The sequence below is a fragment of the Diadema antillarum genome, unplaced genomic scaffold (genome assembly GCF_040938485.1).
Source record: "Diadema antillarum isolate AM-2024a unplaced genomic scaffold, OU_Dant_1.0 scf00000013, whole genome shotgun sequence".
In the NCBI taxonomy this organism is placed as follows: domain Eukaryota; kingdom Metazoa; phylum Echinodermata; class Echinoidea; order Diadematoida; family Diadematidae; genus Diadema; species Diadema antillarum.
The window spans coordinates 1,028,638-1,038,186 of NW_027270902.1; the positions used below are offsets into that span (position 1 = coordinate 1,028,638).

The following is a 9,549-nucleotide window of genomic DNA, read 5'->3' on the forward strand; positions in this document are numbered from 1 at the left end:
TTGACGTATCTCCAGAAGGGCTTGGAGTTGTTGTTGTCAAGCCCTGTGATAATGGAAGTGTTGACATATTCCTCTTCTGCTATGTGAAATGCTCTCTTGCATTTTCGTTGGAAGTCTTTGAATTTGCCCCAGTCGTTGCTTCTCCTTGCCTGCTTATACAGTCGGGCTTTTCGACGTACCATGCGTTTCTGTTTGTGGTTGAACCGAGGGAGGGACTTTCTCCTCTTTGTTGTTCTTGAGGGGACACTTTCATCAATGATGTGAGAGAGTGAAGTTTTGAAGGTGGTCCATAATGAGCATATATCATCCCCCTGTTTCTTTCTTTCTAGTATGATGGTGGAGAGGTGAGAAGTTTCAGAATGAATTTTCTTCCAGTCTGCTTTGGAGAAAACATAGAGACGTCTAGCATTTTGTGTGGTGAGTTGAGGCAAGATACAGAAGTCGGTCACCACCATCGCATGATCACTGATTCCAGGGATACTTGTGGATGTTTTCACCAAAGATGGATTATTGGTGAGGACCAGGTCCAAAATGTTCTCTAACCTGGTGGGCTGATCATGGATTTGTGTCAGTCCATAGTCAGTGGCGATGTCAATGAGCGCTTGTTGTACTTTCCTATCCGGTGCGCCTTTCCTCACTGTCAGATGCTCCCAGTCTACATGTATGTCAGGGTAGTTGAAATCCCCCGCCAGCACTATATGCTTCTCCTTGGGCTGGGACAGCAATTTTTGCAGTGAGTCTCCTAATTTGCGGATGCTGTCCAAGTGTCTATGTGGCATGTAGAAGGATGCAATGTAGAGGTCCCTGCTCCCTTGAAACTTGGCTTTGGTCCAAACTACCTCGCATTCCGTTGTAAGTGACGGCTGGCTTTCAGATGTCATGTCCTTTCTAACACCAACGAAGACCCCACCACCGGTGGTCTCTCTGTCGTTTCGATATAAGGCATGCGTTGGTGGAAACACTTCGCTTGATTTGATGGCATTGTGTTCGGGATCCTTGCCAGGCTTGATTCCAGACAGCCATGACTCCGTACCACATATGATATCTGGTTTCACATATTCAATTGCTGCTTTAAACTGTGAGTGATTTCCTTTCACACTACAGCAGTTCTCTGTGAGGAGTCGGAGATTGGTTTTATTTCTTGGTCTTGTGGTATGAAGGCTGCACGAGTTACTGGATGATCTGCTACTAGATGATGATGTTGTAGAGGAGTTATCAATACTGGTGGTTGCTTGATCTTGCTTGAACCGAGGACTGCTGGTGTAAGTGGGGCTGAAGGGATCTTGTGATGAAAAAGAAAAAAAAAAGATGTGAAGGACAATGGGTAGAACGTGTTTGAGGTTTGCAGTTCAAAGCTGTCGAAGGTAAAACTGTCCACACTAAGGCAGTTGCACTTGTAGCAGTGCCAAACTACACTGTCACGTCCAAGGTGTGACATATCCCTGCTGCTGATTTCTTCACAAGAAAGGTGATACCAAATGCTACAGTTAGTGCAACAAACGGCATTTTGTGACCAAGTGACTGGTTTACTGCAGTATCCGCAAGGGTAAATAGCGCTACCCAGTGGCCCAGGATTCATCTGGATATCCCCTGCCAGTAAGATAGTACATAGGCAGTAAGATGCTTCTTAGAACGTGGCATGCGGGCTGGTTTATTAGTTGATGTGGCCTGGATATTACTGCATGGAGACCTGGTAGGTTTACAGTTAAAACATTCCTGTATAGAGTCTTGATCGTAAATCTATGTAACTTCCAGCTTACCATGGTCATAGCTGTACATGACGGCGAATGTGATGTATCATGTGATGGTGAAGAGATGGTGTATCCTACGCAGAAGACAAGCATCCATACTGCAACTAGAGCCGGTTGTGTGTGTGACAATGTGGTCGCCATCTTGGATTCGGTGAGTGGTCGGGGGAGGCAAAAACCCTTTAAAAATTAGCAAGTCATGATTACAAATTTACTATCAGAGAAGAAAATACTTATGACTGCAGAAATATCAAAAATACAAATCAAAATCAAAAGATTAAAGCCCAAACAAAGTACTGGTACGCCTGCAAAAGTTGTCAAATTTCGCTCCCAAATGTGAACGTATGCTTAGGAAATGTGCAGGATAGCGATGTTATTACAAGATATTCGATGGGTAACGACGAAAATGCGAAATATTAACCAAAAAGGTTCAGTCTCAGTACTTACCCGAACGGGGTCAGGCTAAACTCGATTTCGGGGATAACTCGGCTTCGCTTTGACGGCGGGATGAGTTGTAATGGTTGTCCCTCTGATTGTACAATGTTGTCCTATGGGAGCGGCCTGTACACTGTATAAACTAGCGCTTCGTGTTCTGGCTACTCGCAGTAATGGTCCGAGTTGATACAACGCGCGCATCAAAAACCTCTTGCGCGCATGCAAAATTAGTGTGCGCCTATCAAGCACCTCTAAAACAATCAAAGGCGCTTGATAAACAACAACAAAAACTCCAACGACCGCGCGTCTCAGCAATTGAGGACCGCGCGCTGTCATTTTTAGCCATGTCTACAGTCCCAAAAACTTGTAGTTATGCTATCTACGAGCGCAAAAATTCCTTCCCCTAACCACGACAAAACTTCGATGCCGTTCACACCTACATGCAGTTAACAAAACCTCGAGGTAAAGCTAACTACGATAGAAAATAAAGGGCGCCTAGTTTGCACATAGGGTTGCGCACTATTGTGGAAAAAAAATGAGCGTCGTGGTTAACAAAACTCCGTTCACATCTGTCATAGTTTAAGCGCGCTGCCACAGCGCGCTTAAACTACGCGCTTAAACCACGACAACACCCTAAGAAATCTTGTGGTGTTGTCGTGGTGTCTTCGCCTTAAGGTTTTGTCGTAGTTTTCAAAACTACATGCGTCTACATCTACGATAACTTGGAGTTTAGTGCCTCGTGGTTTACAAAACCTCGAGGTTTTGAAAACCTTAAGGTAAAGGGATCTAGGTGTGAACCTCACTATCAACGGCGTAGCCAGGATTTCATCTTAGGGGGGGCGGTTAGTCTGCGAGGGAGCGAAGCGACCGAGCCCGAGCGAGCGGAGCGAGCGAGGGGGGGGGGGGGGGGGGGGGGGAGGGTGTGGGAGGGGGGTGTCCCCCCTCCCACGGTAAGAACTTTTTGCATTTTGATGTTGTAAATGGTGCAATTTGATGCATGTTTTTGCGCGTTATATCGACGTGAAACAGTCCCACTTGTTTAAGGTAGCAGTTTATTTTGATGTAGATTATTATTGAACAATTTGCCTTTAAAATGCTATAAGTTAAATACACTTCTTGTATTAACTCTTTTCACTGAATATCATGAACGCGACTGAACCCGAGAGAGCGGAGCGAGTGAAGGGAGGGGGGTGTGCCCCTCCCACGGTGAGAACTTTTTGCATTTTGATGTTGCAAATGGTGCAATTTGATGCATGTTTTTGCGCGTTTTAACGAGTTGAAACAGTCCCACTTGTTTAAAGTTGCAGTATATTTTGATGTAGATTATCATTGAATAATTTGCCTATAATATGGTATGATTTAAATACACTTCTTGTATTACTTCTTTTCACTGAATATCATGAACGCGACTGAACCCGAGCGAACGGAGCGAGCGAGGGGGGAGGGGAGGGTGTGGGAGGGGGTGTCCCCCTACCGTGGGAGGGGTGTCCCCCTCCCACGGTAAGAACTTTTTGCATTGTGATGTTGCAAATGGTGCAATTAGATGCATGTTTTTGCGCGTTTTATCGACGTGAAACAGTCCCACTTGTTTAAGGTAGCAGTATATTTTAGTGTAGATTATTATTGAACAATTTGCATATAAAATGGCATACGTTAAATACACTTCTTGTATTAATTCTTTTCACTGAATATCATGAACGCGACTGAACCTGAGCGAGTGGAGCGAGTGAAGGGGGAGGGGAGGGTGTGGGAGGGGGTGTCCCCCTCCCACGGTAAGAACTTTTTGCATTTTGATGTTGCAAATGGTGCAATTTGATGCATGTTTTTGCGTGTTTTAAAGAGTTGAAACAGTCCCACTTGTTTAAGGTTGCAGTATGTTTTGATGTAGATTATCATTGAACAATTTGCCTATATAATGGTATAATTTGAATACACTTCTTGTGTCAATTCTTTTCACTGAATATCATGAACGCGACTGAATCCGAGCGAGCAGAGCGAGCGAGGGGGGAGGGGAGGGGGTGTCCCCCCTCCCACGGTGAGAACTTTTTGCATTTCGATGTTGCAAATGGTGCAATTTGATGCATGTTTTTGCGCGTTTTATCGACGTGAAACAGTCCCACTTGTTTAAGGTTGCAGTATATTTTGATGTAGATTATCATTGAACAATTTGCCTATAAAATGCTATCATTTAAATACGCTTCTTGTATTACTTCTTTTCACTGAATATCATGAACGCGACTGAACCCGAGAGAGCGGAGAGAGCGAGGGGAGAGGGGAGGGTGTGGGAGGGGGGTGTACCCCCTCCCACGGTGAGAACTTTTTGCATTTTGATGTTGCAAATGGTGCAATTTGATGCATGTTTTTTGCGTGTTTTAACGTGATGAAACAGTCCCACTTGTTTAAAGTTGCAGTATAATTCGTCGGTGTTTTCACGAACTGACGCTATTTCGATTTTGGTCAAAATTTTCAAAATCGAGATATTGGTACCAAATGAAAGTGCTTTCAAAACTCTACCAAATCCCAAAATTTTAGATCACAAAATTAATTATTCTTAATTTTATCAAAGAAAGAAAAAAACGACGGTACTCGAAATATCGAGAAATTGAGAAAAAGGGGTTTCACGAACCGACGCAGGAAAGATACGCCGGTTCGTGAAACCCGAATTGCTACGGTGAAGAGCAATGCGGGTTTCACGAACCGTCGCAGTTGCATTATTTTGAGCTTTGTTCAACTTACTGGCCTAGAATTAGGTTTTGGCCCTAATCCAGATCTCAGAGTGAGAACCAAACCTTCTGAAAGATGAATGACGGCCTAAGCCAGCCCACTGTCCACGAGTGAAGTGAATGGTAAGCTATAATCCTATTAAAATCATGCTCAAAATAACAGTTTCAGTTGGACTACCATAACCATTAATTGCGGTAGTGTGTAGTCCCATGTATTCAATCGCGTGATGCTTATGAAGCCTAGTCTGTAAACGCCATCCAATTTCAAATTAGATCCCAAATCATATTATTTATTGTTTCTTTTCAACTTATGTCGTTACTTCTGAGACTACTGAGTACTGTAGTCGTAACGTCTGTGTGCAAGACATGCAGATTGCAAGATTTCAAAGTCTCGAAGACACTAAAAGCCTTGACTTTTGAGTTGAAAATGAAATCATGAGATTGACAAAGTAGGCGTACTAGACTAAACAAAAAAAATAATAAAAAGTCTAACAGTAAAACTCAAAGGAAGAGTAAAGAATAAAGTTAGACATGTTAGACTTTTACTTTCAAGTCTAACTATTAAGTCTAAGTTAAGACTTTACTTGTAATACCGGTACCAGTTACTAAAACTAAGATCAGCTGAAGTCTAAGACCAAGTCAAATTAACACAGTTCAGAGCCATACCGGTACACGGTAGTCTAGCTCTAGATCTACATCTAGACTAGTGGTAATAGTAGGTAGAGTCCACCCATTTTTTCCCCCAATCTTTACTGGTCCATTCCTGAAAAAGTTACTGGTCAGTGTCCAACAGTGATTTTTCCTGGTCAGGGACCGTCGGACCAGTGCCAGTGTGCAGCGTTGGTGTAGATGTCATCTATGACAGTATGTGGTCTAGTGATACTACCTAACGCTAAACACTACGAGTAGTACTCTACAGGTTAGGTGGCTTTCCTGTACAGTGCAGTGTTATAGTATACTTGTGAATTCAGCCCTAGTACCGTACTGTGTGTAGATATGTGACATTATGTCTAATGTTAGTTCGAGTGGAGTACCTTTGAAGCACAGCGGTGGGACTTTTTTTCCCTAAAACTTGTGAATGCGGCCCAACCAAATGGCGTTTACATATTCATGCGTGATTGATAGTGATACAGTAGCGCTGTCGATTTCCACAGCATCCATACATAATCTTTTGTCCTTTCTTCTTTCCTTTTTTCCCTTTGTTCTTTCACCCTTTTTATTCTTGGAATCGAAGGACTTCTAAGAAATGTCCCTCGACTGATTTAACCAGGACTCTTGAGTCCTGGTAAACCTAACCTAACCGAGTAACCGTTAACATTTGTTAGGCCTAACATAACAGTAACACTGTCTTAGCCCTGTATTGACTTTGTCTTTGGCCGACTTACTGAGATGGCGAGTCTAACTCTTTAACGTTAGTCTAACGTAGTCGTTAGATCTGTCAGTGTCAGTGTCACCGGCTTTTGTATATGGTGCCATCTCTAACGTACGTTAACAAGTTGATGTTAGTTATCTATGTCAACTTACTGAGTCAGTAATAGTGGTACTGTCATCCTGTTGGATATCGCCGCAATATCATCCGTGACGTGTTAATTTCGTGTCACAAAGACAAAAGTTGCCAAGATCTAATAGTATTAGATGTCTAGATCTAGATGTAGTCTAGATCTATAATATAAATTTTGTGAACCACTGGTAACTTAAAAGTGAAAGGTCTAGACTTCACTTAGTCTATAATTAGACCAGACATTCATGAGGCAAAGGCCTACTTAGTAGATCTATTCTTATTCTATTTTAAGAATTTAACGTCAATTCCTACTAAACTCGCCACATGTTATTTCTAAGGCCAAGGACTTCGGGTTAGTGATTTTTTTTTTCATAAATACCAAACAGCAGACGTGTTTCATTTGCATTCTTGTGCAGACTTCATGAAAATATGTGCAGTATCAAAGAAATATGATGCACATGACAATGCCAGTGTTTTATAGGTGAATGGTTAATACCTTTAAAAGCTGAATGATAATGTAGAGTCTAGGTCTAATTAAGATGTTACAGTCTCTGATAAGAAACAGGTTTGATTGTCATAGACTGTTTCCCAAATGCAGGTACATGTAGTAATATTCAGCTATTTCAATGCAATGCCTTGTTTACAAATACATGTAGATTTATATTCATGTGAATGATAATTCAATTTCTACATGAGACATACCAAGTGCTAAACATAATATCTTGCATCAGTAAAATGTGTAAATGAAGAGGCAATTTGAATATGCATCAAATACAGTACGAACAGCAGCATTTTTTGACATTCTTTGATCCTGCATAGGCCTACCATTTTGTTTTATGTTTAATATAAATAGAGCAAAATAATTTCAACTTCAGTTTTGTTGGCTGATTTTTTTTTCTTCTCAAAATTAAAGTTGTATCTTGTGCCATGATGTTTGATTTTAATCAAAAGTTCTTAATTTCTTTCTTTTCTTTCAGATGACTGGTGCCATGTAGTAGCGAAGAACTGGACTGTCTCAGAAAAGAAAAGGAAAAGTACAGGGTCGTGTACATCACCAACGGATGTGAATACAATGGTAATGTAGAGTCTAGGTCTTATTAAGATGTTAAAGTCTCTGATAATAAACAAGTTTGATTGTCGTAGACTCTTTCCCAAATGCAATTAGTGATATTCAGCTTTTTCAAAGCAATGCCTTGTTTACAAGGACATGCAGATTTATTCATGTGAATAATAATTTAAATTCTACATGAGACTTACTAAGTGCTAGACATAAGATCTTGCATCATTAAAGTATGTAAAAGGCGAGACAATTTGAATATGCATCAAAAACAGCAGTATTTTTTTTGACATTCTTTGATCCTGTATACCGTTTTGTTTTATGTTTAATATAAATAGAGCAAAATAATTTCAACTACAGTTTAGTTGGCTGATTTCTTTTTCTCAAAATGAAAGTTGTATCTTGTATCATGATGTTTGATTTTAATCGAAAGTTCTTAATTTCTGTCTTTTCTTTCAGATGACTGATGCCATGCAGTAGCGAAGAGCTGGACTGTTTCAGAGAAGAAGAAAAAAGTACAGCATCGTGCTGATCATCAAGGAATGTGAATACAATGGCTTAGGAAAGAAGACAATCTACAGATAGGATAGAAGGGAGAAATTGGGATGAAGGGCGACAACATAAGGACGGTATATCTACAGTGAAATGTGATTGTAAAGTGGAAACATGAAAGGAGATCCTAAGATTGAAGGTGAAAACGATGCATTCCATTCTGTGATGTCGTAATTACAATTTTGCTACACTTTAATAACACTACAGAGAGACATTTATATCAAGGAAAGCTTCATGTGGATGTGGAACGTTAGATTTTTTTAAGTGTTCATTGGTATGTATTTCATGATAATAAATCTTGAAGGTTTTGTGTGGTAATCATAACCTTGTGATAAATCTTGATAGATTTCTAAGTGCACATTGGCAATATTTAGATGATGCTGTAATCAGATTAAGTTCTATTCTCCTTTATTCTTTTATTTATTATTTTGTTGTCTTCAACCCACTTTGAATGTGTCACGTATGATTCTTATAAACATGGGAACATGCACTCCATGTAAATGATAGGACTTATAACAATTTGACATAATTATTCAACCATCACTAGACAGTTCTGTTATAAGATGTTCTTTATATAACTAAAATTGTAAATTATGATACGTGTATGTTCCCATGCAAACTCACAACAAAATACAGAAATTTGATTTCTTTTAATAATAATTCATTATGTCTCTAAATTTACAATTAAAGAAAGTGATTGCAATAAGGATGTCAAACATCGTATATTAAAATAATAGATTATTCATTTGTCTCCATCCGTAGTAACGCACGCAACTGCAGTGTGCAGTTTGTAGGCTGCTGTGAAAAAAAAATCACAGGCAGCCCAAGCAGGATTCGAACCCACGACCTCTGGATTACTAGACCAGCGTCATAACCACTAGACCACCAGAGTGCCCTGGCGCTACCTTTACACATGAATAATTAAGTATAGAAGGGCTTGGGGGCGCTTCGAAGTTTACTGCTCTTATTAAATATGTACATGTCATTTGCAACTCAACTAAAGATGATTAAACACACTGAAATTCTTACTTTAAATGATATTCATAATCTGTTTTTTTTTCTTTAATAGCTTGGGATGTACACTTTATACACTGTATCGGTCTACATTTCGCCTACAATATGGAAAAGACGTTTGTTTTTGAACAAACAAAAAATTAAGAGTCCTTTAAAGGTGCTGTAAAACAGTGGTGTTTGTTTGTTTGTTTGTTTTTTGGTGGGGGGGGGGGGGAGGGGAGTCAAATTAGCCTTGGCCCCTCTCCGCCGTCTTTTTTTTTTCCTTTAGCTGCATATTTTTTAGTCATCACATGAAAATTCGTCTGCATCCACCCCGTAGTTTTGCTGATGACCTTTCTTTTTAATTATTTTAGCCACACACAATTTTGGCTGAATTTCCCCAACCCTCTTGTGAATTTGCTAGTACATGTACTAAAACACATTCTCAGAATGTGTTTATAGTACTGGTGGATTAAGGATTCACAGGGAGGGGGGGGGGGGGGTCGGCCAAAATTTCTCTTTTCTCATAATACAAGCCTT

General features: G+C 40.2%; 1 long non-coding RNA gene across 1 annotated transcript; it reads left to right on the forward strand.

Annotated features, from left to right (window-relative positions):
• The first annotated feature begins 4,703 nt into the window (after positions 1 to 4,703).
• LOC139721159 (uncharacterized) lies at positions 4,704 to 9,229 on the forward strand. Its single transcript, XR_011710209.1, has 3 exons — positions 4,704 to 5,029; positions 7,385 to 7,482; positions 7,924 to 9,229. It is a non-coding gene; the product is annotated as an uncharacterized lncRNA (long non-coding RNA).
• Positions 9,230 to 9,549: the final 320 nt, after the last annotated feature.